Source organism: Tursiops truncatus, chromosome 7 (assembly GCF_011762595.2).
Source record: "Tursiops truncatus isolate mTurTru1 chromosome 7, mTurTru1.mat.Y, whole genome shotgun sequence".
Classification (NCBI taxonomy): domain Eukaryota; kingdom Metazoa; phylum Chordata; class Mammalia; order Artiodactyla; family Delphinidae; genus Tursiops; species Tursiops truncatus.
The window spans coordinates 11,711,084-11,724,630 of NC_047040.1; the positions used below are offsets into that span (position 1 = coordinate 11,711,084).

At 40.5% G+C, this 13,547-nt stretch overlaps 1 protein-coding gene across 11 annotated transcripts in view; it reads right to left on the bottom strand.

Moving 5' to 3' along the window:
* RHBDD1 (rhomboid domain containing 1) overlaps positions 1-8,610 on the bottom strand; it is a 115,109-nt gene extending 106,499 nt beyond the window's left edge. For 2 of the 11 annotated variants that reach the window (XM_073807197.1, XM_073807193.1), the window contains exon 1: positions 7,632-7,790. The gene's annotated coding sequence lies outside the window, so the exon portion shown is untranslated. Of the gene's footprint in view, positions 1-953; positions 1,051-3,345; positions 3,433-7,631; positions 7,794-7,816 lie in introns of those variants that run through there. The other 9 variants (XM_073807192.1, XM_073807191.1, XM_073807195.1 and 6 more) reach the window with 9 other exon arrangements.
* Positions 8,611-13,547: the final 4,937 nt, after the last annotated feature.

Consider the following 13,547-nt stretch of genomic DNA (forward strand, 5'->3'; position numbering starts at 1 on the left):
CATAGTATGGTGGTTTTAGGAATGCCTATGTCCCTTCTGGCAGAGCTGACTCTTCCTCTAGTCTAAAGCATGTGGGAGGGAGGACAGCCTGCACCCAGGGACTGCTGCTCATTAGCCATTGTTATCCCACATCCACTTTGTGCTTTATTCCTACCATCCCATTCTTTAACCAAAATCACCCAAGTTAGAGGCTCTCATCACTCAAATATTTAAACACCACATTCTCTGAACTTTCTTAGGTAAATTAGAATAAAAGGGAAAAATTCTCCTTCAACCTAGCAAATATGCCCACTATTTTTCCCTTTATGTCTTCTCTCCCAAAAGTTGTTTTACCTTCCTTCACATGGAATTTAAAACCAAGGTTCATTTAATTTTGGCATTTGTTTACTTGACTTTATGTCCTAAATGTGCCAAGGTTTCGTGTCTGATTATAGTTATTCAAGGACACAGACAACATTTGTGTTTGGTCAGATGCTTTTAGTAAGAGATATCAGTACAATATTCAGTTCGAGTGTAACAATTTCAGCAGAGAAGTAAGGGAAGAGTGAAGTAAGAACCCAAGATCAGATGCTCTGACAACACATGAAGCTCAAAAAACCAACTGCATTTACATGCATTGTGCATGTTTCACTTCTAGACAGCATACAAGGTCAAACCGCTGTCAGTTACAATAAGCTTCCAAACTTCTGGTCAATTACCTGGTTAATAACAAAAGACAAGGCTATGACATCATTACAGTTGTAATTAATTTACACAGATCAGCCTCCTGTTAATCAAATACATCTTTAAAAGCATTTAATTATTTTTCACCTAGAAAGCAACACTTAGCTTTGTTAAATGAAAAGCAACCTGGCTGAATTCAACATGAGAAGCTGTCAGACTGCTTTAAGGCATAAATGACAAAAGGCTTCCCAGGGCACACTGTGCAATATAGGAGCTATTGCCATACTCACAGCAAACAGAAGCACAAGATGATGGATAACACAACACATCTGAACAGTTTCCAAACATAAAGAAGTTGTCAGGGAACTTGGGGTAAACAGACAGATTCTGGAAAAAGAAACATCACAGTGCTTTTTGTCAAAATGATACACAGGGCTAGCAATATTAACGTTTGCAGTAGAGGTCAGTAATTAAGGTCATGGACTTTGGTAAGAGCTCCACAATACGCCAGCCATGTGACCTTAGGAAAGTTATTTAACTACTGGTTCCTCACCTGTACAAGGAGATAATGCAGCCATATTCGGTGTTGTGAGGATTACATGAGATTATATATATAAAATCATAAATTGGGAAATGATACTGTTTTTAATGCATATCAACACATAAAATAAGGCTTAAGATTAAAAATTTTAAATAGCTTTAAAGTGTCTTTATAACTTAGTAACCAATTAGCATTTTTCTGGGCTATGATCCTACATTTTTAAACTGCATCATGTGATTCAATTACACATACATTTTAAAAAAACAGTATGATGGGGTGTGTGGAAGGCACATGAAAATAGAAACGATTTTTTTTAACTAAGATAAATTTTGTAATAAAATCTCAAATCAGAGTTTTTGTCAACATTATCTTTAAATTACCATTACATTTGAGAATTTAATGAGCCTCCATTTTAGGACTAAAAAAACCTCTATATGTCAGATGGCAAAATTTTTTATTTTTCCCTCCTTTTTAAAGGGTTATAGTCTTAACAGAAATGATTAGATTATCTTTATACGTGAAAAATGGAATACTGGATTTTGTATATAATCTTGACTTTTGCTCCACAGTGAGGTGAATTAGTGCCAACTCCAATTCTGATCCATCACCGCTTATGATTTCCAATATCAATCATAAGCTGGTTCCCTCTCTCACGGGCTACAAGTTTTAGTTTAACGAGGGCTCATTAAAGTTCTCCAACTGACAGCCTTGCAGACGTAGGTCCTTAAACCAGGAGACGTACAGGGAGCAGCAATGCCAGCATCCCACCATCACTCCCTTCAAGAAGATTTAAGTAATTCTATTCTGAGGTTCGCTCCACACCAGATTTCTTTGTTTGTCTACCTAAAGTCAATGAAAAAGTGATAGCCATAACCCCATTTAAACTAACTCATGTAAGAAATGTTAGTGAACTATTTACGTAACTGAAATCCTCCCAACACAAGAACTGGCCAAGAGGGGAGAAGCATGCCAGGCGACAGAGCTGTGCACGTTCCACAAGCACACAGGACGTCCACTAATTACCAGGTGGTGGGGACGGCTTGGGCTTTGTTTCCTTTCTTTTTCTCTGCCCGGCATTAACACCTCATTCTTTCAGTAACAGGTAAGAGACGCCTCTCACCCCCATTGGATGTGGTCCTGGGGGGGGGAACCAGAAATCCAGGATGCCTTTCCTACACTGATTCAAGGGTAACAGTGACCAAGAATGGAAGAATAACTCTCTTCCTGGAATCTAACACTTTTGCAGAGACACTAAGACCAACAAATTCTGGATCTGATACTCAGAACATTAACTTAAAGAATTTTCCAGATCTATCAAAGTCTACCCAAGCCTCAAGAGCTCATCTGGCTGCAGTCCTGTGGTTTGGTTTTTCTGTAGATTTTCTGAGCTCATCCATATACTTCCAGTAAACCTCTTGTTCTTGAATAAGTTATCTGGATAACTTAGTTAACTTAATTTCTGTTGTTTGTAGTCAAATAACCCTACACAGATACTAGGGAATTTGCCAAGGGCTGGCAGCAGATCCTAGTTTATTTCAAGCATCATCAACTCTCATTTTTCAGAGTACATACAACACTCTAGCTAACAGGAGAACCAAAACGTGGAGGGTATACAAACAGCATCTCAAAGGTCTGCCACAGGCTGAACATCTAGAAAGCAAAAAGGTCCCTTATTAATACAAAATTCACATTCCTTGGAAAGAGAAAGAGGAAGCCCTGAATACTTCCATGTGAAGGAACTTCTACTACATGGGCAGCACACACAATATTTATTCCTACATCTGTTCAAGCTCAGCATCACAACTGACTCATTAAAATACACATCCTTGAAAATTTCTGGTATCTGTAATATAAAAAACACAGCAAAATTTCTTTAACAGTGTTGCTCAAGGGACTTTCAAGGGAAACAATTCCAAAATTAGAAGTGGCTGCCAACACACACACACCCTTATATATTATTTATATAAAACTGAAGTCCTTGTAATATGTATCTAAATTTCATTCATACTATCCTGATATTGTGACTTTGGATTAAAAATGCATAAGCAAGTGAACACTGTGGAGAAACAGCTGTTGGTGTAACGACAACATTCCTGGATCTGAAGCTAGATATGGGGTCAAGTCTGGATGCCATCACTTACTAGCACGTGGCCTTGGGCAAATCACATAATCAGTCCTGCTGAGCTTCGGTTTCCTTATCCATGGATGATGAAAACTCCACTTACTTCCTGGAGTCATCAGGAAGAAGAAATGAAACAGCATATTATGTAAAAGCACACAGCACATCCCCCAAGTTTGTTTTCCATTCTCCCTTCCTCTCCATAAACTAATGAGCCTTTTGCCCCCATGGAACTAGACTTTATTGCTTTATAATTATGATGCTCATGTAACAATGTCCAAGAAACGAGATGGTAAATAATACCAACATGCAAACCTGAATGTACGCATTGTTAGTTGGCTACCAGCTAGATCCCAAAGGGCTCTTGCACACTATCTATTGCTTCCCAGAAATTTGATACATTATCTCTTCTGAATGCAGCCAGAATTATCCACGGGCTTTGAAATATCACCATCATGATGTTGCAGAGAGCAGCTGGTTGATTGAAAGTGACTCCCCCTCCCCCATGCTCCAGCTGTCACCAGGAAACCCTCCTCAATGTGTGAAAAAGGACAATGTGATATTACTATTATCGCTATTAAAAACAATCTAGCAAATACTTAGCATTTGAAATTGTTTTCCTTATGAAAGCTCACTATTAACTAAAAATTAACTCTTTAAGAAAAACCCTTTACCATATAAATGCAAACCAGCTGCTTTCATACAACAAAATAAAGGACAGTAAACACAAGTAATATATTTCCACTGACTCCTTGTTTCTTTTTCCTTGAGTCATTTGTAATGCTAAACAACAGCCAGTTAAAATATTAAAGTTTTAACCGTGGTAACAGCTGTCACAGCTTAGAGGGATTTAAAAACAAACAAAACTGGGCTTCCCTGGTAGTGCAGCGGTTGAGAATCCGCCTGCCAGTGCAGGGGACACGGGTTCGGGCCTGTGAGCCATGGCCGCTGAGCCTGCGGGCCTGGAGCCCGTGCTCCGCAACGGGAGAGGCCACAACAGTGAGAGGCCCGCGTACCGCAAAAACTTAGATGATTTCTCAAAAAATGTGCATAGATTCCTCCCTATTTTTATATAATATGGGTCGGATTGAAGGCTGGATTTTTTTTTTTAAATGATCTCACTTCTCTCTACATGAGAAACTATACATATGTCTGACATTGCTGATAACCCTGGGAGTTGTCTTCAGAACAAGTTTGTGGATCCCACTCAGGAATTCTCAACACCTGACTTTTTAGGTACAGCTCATCTCCTGAGGATTTCTACCCCACAGATGGTTTCACACCCTGTCACACGGACTCCTTGAAGTGTCACTGCAGGAGGCTCCCAGCAGGCAGGTCCTATGCCCTTCAACCCCTCTTCTCTTAAAACCTCTCAGTTCCTGAGCTTTACAGGTAAGATGCTGCTAAAGAGGGTCCCCTGCTAAAAAATCTGAGGCCCCCTGCTTAGATGACTAGAGCTACAGCATAAAAGGCCATCTATCTTTCTAAGGCATTTCTATCTTTGTAATGGTTTTTAAAAAGAATTTTTACATACACATGCATTTACCTAATTTTACTTAAATGTATAGATTATTTGTCCCTACCTCCATATTATAATACATTGCCAAGTAAACGAAATTATGACCTAGTATGACACCTTTCAAGTCGTTTCCATGCTCACATATTCATATGCACTATATACAGAAATATGAGATTTTTTGATCATTTTTTAAAATGGAACATAAAACTCTTCACTTTCCAATCATTAAGCATCCATATTGAAAAATAATGATTTCAGAGCTATAATAGCATTTTCTTATTCTTTGGTGCATGTCTTCAGTGAAGTCTCATCTCCTGTAACAAAGTGCCCCCTTCTGTGGCTGACTGTCCCCATTAACTAACTGTAGATACTTAAACAGTAATCACCCGCTGACCTTGACCTTCCAGTAAACACTCAAAACAATTTATGAAAGTTGCTCTGTTATGCTGACAGAACTGAAAATGGTGCCTTTCTACCAGGTTTAGAGTTTTAACTTTCTCCAAAGTGTTTGCTTTCTCTCATTCACAATACTGTGAAAGCTCTTCAGCATTTTGCTTAAAAAGAAAAGCAGCGCAATCAAGTAATTAATAAAATTACCTCATTTATAAAAACATTACGAGGAAATGAATGAGATCAAGCTAGGTTTCAGGTAATAACTACCTTTTCTCCCCTGTCCAACATGCACCAGTTACTGAGCCTCTCGGCGTTAACAGACATGCTTTCCACTTGATTTCATTTTATTCACTGTCCTGAGGTGGTCACACACCACGAGTCCTACTCTATAGGAAAGGAGATTCAGGCTGGGAGGATGTAACTTGTCTACTGGACACAATCAGTATGTAGCAGAGGTGGGGTTCAAAGCAGGGTGTGCCTGACCCAAACCACCGCTAAAGATCAGCCTCTCTGACACAGTGAACAAGAAAAATGGGGCCTTTGAAAAGTGAATACTTCATGATGGGACAGTGTTAATTTAGCATTAACAAAATTATTTATTGGGTATAAATATCTAAACTGACTCACAGTTATCTGAAAACTCACCCACAATACCCAGGAGCCACGGTGTGGCCTCGGGAGCAGTGGACTCTAATCAAAGTGACCTGTTGTTTCGGCCATGGTGCTACAGACTCTTCTCAACATCACAATGAGTCTAGGCTTTAGGTCAGCTGCTTCAAATCCCGAATATTTCTCTTTAACCCCCCAACACCAACCCCCTGAAAAGGGGAAGGAAAAAGCTGTAACACTGCAGCTGACATTCTGTAAAAACAGCAGATGGAGGGCACATCTAACTTAATTCCTGTGATGCTTCCAGAAAACACAGGTAAGTAGATATGATGAGAACTTCTTTGCTATCGTGGAGCTGTACGACACATGGGGAAAAAAGGACAGAAACATCTTCAGTTTTGTCTCTCGTTTCCAAGTCACTGCTCTATAATACTTCTCAACTCTAAGGCTAAGGCTGATCTCCGATCAGTTATCCACTCTACTTTCTTTACCAAATTCTGGGTCAAAAGAAGGCACAATGAAGCTGAAAAAACCAAAAGGCCAAAGAATTAAAAACTGCTCTTTAACACAATTACTAATGCGGTTCTTAAAAATACTACAGCATTGGTATTAACTGAATATCCTACATTCGACAGCCTCAATCGTATACAATATAATGAGAATCCATAAAAATAAACTGCCCTCTAAGCAGCAGAAGAGGCACAATATTTGTGCACTACAACCCACATCTAAATCAAAGAAGAATCCTTTCAGCACAGTCTATGTACTTATTTTAGACAGTTCTAACAAGTTCCTTAATAACATCTCATCTCTGTTTTCCACCTGTGTTAAACTCTTTTCCTGCATTTTTACACTGAATACTTTCAGTCCTATGAAGTAACCTTTAACTAATTTGTCCCAGGTCCTACACCTAAGAAAGGTTTCACCTGGATTCAAATTCCATTCTGTGACTTCACAATGGCTGTTCTTTATCACTATGGCCAGTAATTCGCAAGCTTTAGCACACAGGTGCCTTGGGATCCATTCGAAGTCTTGATTCACTAAATCTGGGGTAAGACTCCTAAATTTGCATTTCCAACAAGTTCCCCGCTGACGTTGATGCTGGTAGCCCTGGAACAATTTGGGAACCCAATGCACTGCCTTCTTCTAAGATTATTTGCTTTCCCAAGCCCTGCCACACCAGCAGCAAATTAGAAGTTTTTAGATTTAAAGGTTATTAGGACAGCAAAAAGTGGCATATAAATGTGAGACATAAGACAGATTTTTAAGGAGCAATTCCAAAGGGGGAAAAAAAAAGAGCCAAGTCCAGCTGTCACTGCAAAGAGACCAACCCATCTCGATGACTCAATCATGACTATGCAATAATTTATTTTGACAGTAACACTGAGTTTATGCTCGGTTTGGAAAATCATATAAGCAATTGATCCGTTTTTGTAAAGGTTTTTAAGGCCTGGACAGAAAAGGATTAAATACACTTAGTGTATTTCCTGTTCCGTATTAGGAGAAATACCACTACTTAGATTAGGATTAGGATTGTTCGCCACACACTTGTTCTGAGAAACAGAGTTACTCTTCCAAGAGAAACTGAAACTACAAGCTGTAGCTGATGCAACGTCCCTTTAAACCACACCCCCCCCCCCACGCCCCGCGCCTCCCAGAGCCAACGCCATCCACCCAGGGCCTGGGCACGTCGTTCCCTGTGCGATCGGCCTCAAGCACAGACGCGAGTGAAAATGAAGAGACCCCCGCTAGACTCGCTCCGGGAAACTCCCTCCCAGTTCTCGGACCTGTTGAGAGCTCCCACGGAGCGGAGGCTGCGCCTCCAACCCCGCCCCCGCCTGGCCCCAGGGAAGCCTACGGCCTCCCGCAGCGCCGCCGCCGCCGCCGCCAGCGCCCGCGGCCCTGGGAACAGTCGAGAGACGCGGCGCGCAACGGACGACTGCATCGGCGGCGAACAGACGCGAAAACTCACGCTCTATACGGCCGCCTGCGTCCCCACGTCTTCGCGACCACGTGCGTCATCACGCACGGACGCCCGCTCCCGGACGCTCCAGGTCCCAGCGGCCTGAGGGGCGGGGAGAGAGCGTGGTTGATTTCGCGACGCAGCTCCCACGGCCCCCGTGGAGGGTGGGAAGGGCCGTAAAGCGGGGCGGGCGGGCAGCGGCGCATGCTCAGTTGCGCGCGACCACGCTCTTTTTTTCCCCGCGGGCTGGCACCCAGGACCGCGTGCGGTGGCGGTGGCTTGGAGGAGGCTCGACGGGGAAAGGACCGCGGCCGAGCGCGGCGTGGAGGGCTTGTACTTTCTACTCGTCCTCCAAGCTCCGAGTGACACGTAGATAATAATATTCCTTCTGCCATAAGTAACTATTGGCTGCCCACCACGGGTAAAGCAAGCGAACGGCCTGGCTTACATTCGAGGGACCGGACGCGGGATGGAGATGCGGCGACTGGGCCGCGTGGCGACTGAGAGACTGCCCTACCGGGCCCCAGCCCTGCCGCAGGCTCAGGACCTGTTGCGTGGAGGAGTCACATACTACCTGTGAAGTGGATGGCGGAAGAGACAGAAATCTTCATGAGTTAGAGCGGCCCATCACCCATCTCAGGGCGGAACCCGCGGTTACAAAGCAGGCCAGCAAAACAAGGTCGTGGGTGTACATTTCACAACCCAAAGTCTCAGTCTGAGGCTGCATTTCTATGTCTGTCTGTCTGTTTAAGGCTTTAGGTGTTAAGTACTTCTGTGAACGTATCATTTGATGCAATTTTAATTATGGGTCTGTTTCTGCTCTGAAACAGGTTTTATGTTGGGTTGTAGGAGTCAGGTTAAGTTAAATGCTGTATTTCATGCGATATGAGAAAACTATCTTATTTGGTACGGAATTTTCTAACAACTAGGGGGAAGATGCGTCTTTTCCAAGGACGAAACCAAGTGCAGGTGGTTTTATGCTGCTCTGTATTTATTGGAAGTTGTGGCAGCTGTGTTTAGATAGTCTACTTAAACAAAAACTGCCTAAATCAGAAGAGTTTTGACTATCTTTTGTTATTGTGTATTGCAAGAATTCTTCATGGAAATGTTTATTATGGAGTTTGGAATTTAAATGAAGATTTGGCTCACGTGCAGGGTATATAACAGACGTTCAAGTGATAAAGAAGAATCTTAGCAATTTGCAACTATGTTCCTTGAGCCTTACAAGTTATCCGTTTCTTCTGAAAACAATACGCTGATCAGAAAGTTTGGCTGACAATGAGAAACTGCATTTCTGGAAATAGAAATTCAACTGAAGGGTGGAGGTGAATTGCCAATAGAAGTATTTTGTGTATTTCCCTAGAAAAAATAAAAGTAATTTCTCAAAAAGAAGGGATTCCCTTTTATCCTGATCCATGATATTATGCATCAGTTTAATTAATGTTAATCCTTATCTTCCATTCTCTAACACCATTTACACCTTTCTATAATTGCATCATTCTTCCTGTCCTTATATGAATATATCAAATACAGACGTGATTTTAAGGGAGCCACAAATCAAGAAGTCTCAATACAGTAATCTCATAAAAATGTCTTTATATATGGGGATTAAGAGTATACTTAGGTTCGGGCTTCCCTGGTGGTGCAGTGGTTGAGAGTCTGCCTGCCGATGCAGGGGACATGGGTTCGTGCCCCAGTCCAGGAAGATCCCACATGCCACAGAGCGGCTGGGCCCGTGAGCCATGGCCACTGAGCCTGCGCGTCCGGAGCCTGTGCTCCGCAATGGGAGAGGCCACAACAGTGAGAGGCCCGTGTACCGCAAAAAAAAAAAAAGAGTATACTTAGGCAATTTTATTCAATTTCAGACATCAGTGAAAAATTTCATAGCCATTTAAGAGGAAAGAAAAAGTCTAGGTTTTAAAAAATGACCTTTTTTGTCCTACATGATTCGTTGATCAGACAAGAATTTTTTTAAGCCTGTTGAAATCAACACGTATCATACTCAATCCCCATTTAAACTGACGAACAGATCACTTGGATAATAATTGTATATCTTAAACATTAACATATGTGGCAATCAGCAAGATCCTTTTACTGAGGCAAGGCTTCAAAATACCAAAAAGATCAATGCCTGAAGACGTTTTAACACAAAAGTTATGCAATTATTAAATTACCTTGTAAGATAATGATTCCTAAAAGCTCAAAAGTATTCTTGTTTCTTTATTGTGAGAAAAAACAGGATTATGCACATGACATATGATATTTGAGACCTGTGTAATTGTCTGGACAATTTTCTATTTTTATCAAAGTTTTGCAGGAGAGCAAAGATACCTGAGATTAAACCATCTGATTTAAATGAGTGTTCCTAAAATGTGATTCTTGAGTACAGAGGAGTTGTGGTTAAAATATCTTTGTACATTTCATAAATCTAGGATTGGAACTGGGAGAAAGGCAGGTGAGTATCATTCACAGCTTTCAAAACCTGGACTGAAGGTGGGAAAACATGAGTCAACAACACCATGAGCAAATAACACAACTGGATTATTATTTTAAAGAGGAGTTTGTTTAGTATCTAATTCCTTGTAATGGAGCAAGTATTTATTATACCCAACACTATACAGAAAGATGTATGAAACTCATCAAAGAATTTATGCTTTATTGTTACGAAAAAGCTTGCAAATTAATAAAAGGATAACTATAAAAGTAAGTACAAAGTTGCATTATGTATTATGATGATGAAAAGACTAATAGTACTTAACAGTGATAGACCATGCAAATGGCAAACATAAGGGATTTGCAGTGGCAATAATGATGTCAGACAAAACGGACTTTAAGACATATATTTCTAGAAACAGACATTTTGTAATAAAAAGGTCAGTATGTCAAGAAGCTATAATAATTAGAAATGTACATGCACCCAAAACAGTCCTAAATACATGAAGCAAAAATTGTTAGATATGAATGTAGAAATAGACAATAATTTGATATTTTAATTTCACATTCTCAATAATGGGTAGAACAACTAGACAGAAAACTGCTAAGGCTATAGAAAGCTTGAACAACACTATCAACCTAACAGATATGTATAGACCATTGTCCTTAGTGACAGCAGAATTTATATTCTTTTTAAGAAGTACATTCTCCAGGATAGTGTATATGCTAGGCCATAAAACAAGCCTCAGTAAATTTAAGAGTATTGGCACCATGCAAATTATGTCCTCTGGTTACAATGGAATTACATTAGGAATAGATGATAGAAAGAAATTTGGGAAATCACCCAAATATTTGCAAATTAAGTTACTCATGGTCTGAAGGAGAAGTAACAAAGGAAATCAGAAGATATTTTGAACTGCATGAAAGTGAAAACACTGAAATTTATGGGTTGCAACTAAAAGAGTGATCTGAAGGGTATTTGCTGCTTTAAACACTTACATTAGAAAAGAAAAAGGGTTGTAATATTCTAGGCTTCCAGTTTTAAAAACTAGAAAGATAAGAGCAACTTAAACCTAAGCAAGCAAAAGGGAGGAAATAGCAGTCATACTGGAAACTAATGAAATAGATAAGAGGAAAAATAAAATCAATGAAAATAAAAGTTGGTTCTTTGAAAAGGTCAGTAAAGTTGACGAGCCTTTATTATGCTGACCAAAAAGGAAGACACAAATTACTAAAATCAGGAAAGCAGGATATCACTACCCACCCTACCAAAATTAAAAGGGGCTACAAATAACTTTATGCCAACAGATTAGGCAATGTAGATGAGTTGGACAAATTCCTAGAAAGAAATTGCCAAAACTGAATCAACACAACAGAAAATCTGAAAAGAGTTTGTATTCATTTCCTAGGGCAACCACAACAAAGTACCACAAACTGAGTGGCTTAAAACAATAGAAATTTATATCTCACAGTTCTGCAGGCTAGAAGTACAAGATCAAGGTGTTGGCAGGACCTGGAGGATCCTTCCTTAACCTTTCCTAACTTCTGGTGGTTTGTCAGCTAATCCTCCTTTGGCTTGCAGCTGCATCAGCTTCAGTCTCTGCCTTTGTCATCATATGGTCTTCTCCCCCCATGTGTCTGCCTCTTCTTACTAGGATGCCAGTCATAGAGGATTAAGAGCCCAGCCTAATCCAGTATGACCTCATCTTGACTAATTACATCTGCAATGACCCTATTTCTAAAGAACACAGTCTGAGGTCCTGGGGGTTAGGACTTCAACATATCTTTTTGGGTGATACTATTCAACCCATAATAGTCCTATAACAAGTAAAGAAATTAAGTTAATACTTTCAAATATTCCCACAAAGAAAAGCCCAGGCCCAGATGGATTCACTGGTGAATTCAATCAAATATTTAAAGAAGAAATGATAAAATGATTCTCAAACTCTTTATAAAATAGAGAACACTTCTCAACTCATTCTCTGAAGATGTTAAATCAGATGACATTACAAGAAAAGAAAGCTAAAGATTAGTATCTTTCATGAACGTAAAAAAAATTTCTAAAAAAGGGTTAGCAAACCAAATCTAGCAGTGCATAAGAGGGACTATATAACATGAATGCAAGGTTGGTTTAACATGGGGGAAAAAAAGTAAAACACCATAGTAGTAGACTAGAGCAGCAATCCCCAGCCTTTTTGGCACCAGGGACCGGTTTTGTGGAAGACAAATTTTTCCACAGATGGCATCAGGGGGCAGGGGGTGAGGATGGTTCAGGCGGTAACGCAAGCGATGGGGAAAGGCAGATGAAGCTTCACTCACCTGCTGCTCACCTCCTGCTGTGCGGCCCGGTTCCTGACAGGCCGCGGACTGGTACCAGCACGGGGGTTGGGGACCTCTGGATTAAAGGACAAAAACCATATAGCAGCTCAGTAGATACAGAAAAGCATTTGATAAAATAAAACACATTTATGATTAAAAACTCTCAAAAAAAGATTTAAAAAGAACTTCCTTCCTAATAAAGGGCATCTGTAAAAAACCTACAGCTGACGTCATACTTAGTGGTAAAACAGTGAATGCTTGCCTCTTAAGATCAAGATCAAGAGAAGGATGTCTGCTCTCACCACTTATATTCTAAAATTTATTGTGGTGATGGTTGCATAACTCTGTGAATATATTAAAAACTATAGAAATGGGACCTCCTTGGTGGCGCCATGGTTAAGTATCTGCCTGCCAATGCAGGGGACACGGATTCGAGACCTGGTGTGGGAAGATCCGACATGCCGTGGAGCAACTAAGCCCGTGAGCCACAACTGCTGAAGCCCGCACGCCCAGAGCCCATGCTCTGCAACAAGAGAAGCCACGGCAATGAGAAACCTGTGCACTGGAATGAGGAGTAGCCCCTGCTCGCCGCAACCAGAGAAAGCCCACGCACAGCAATGAAGACCCGACTCAGACAAAAAACAATAAAAATGTTACTCAAAGTTTTAGCCAGTGCAGTAAAGGAACAAAAGAAGTAAAAGGCATCAAATTGACTATGAAGAAGTAAGATGGTTTTTATTCACAGATCACCTGATGCTGTGTAAAAATCTTGAAGAAAACACACACACACACAAACACTACTAGAATTAATAAATGAGGTAGCACAGTCTTGTGAGTACAAGATCAAAATTTTAAAAATGTATCTCTATATACTACAAATGAAAACTCCAAACATAGCATTAAGAATATAATTTCATTCCAGATAGCATCACAAAGAGTAAAATGCTTGGAAATAAATGTAATAAAAGAGGTGCAAGACTCATACACT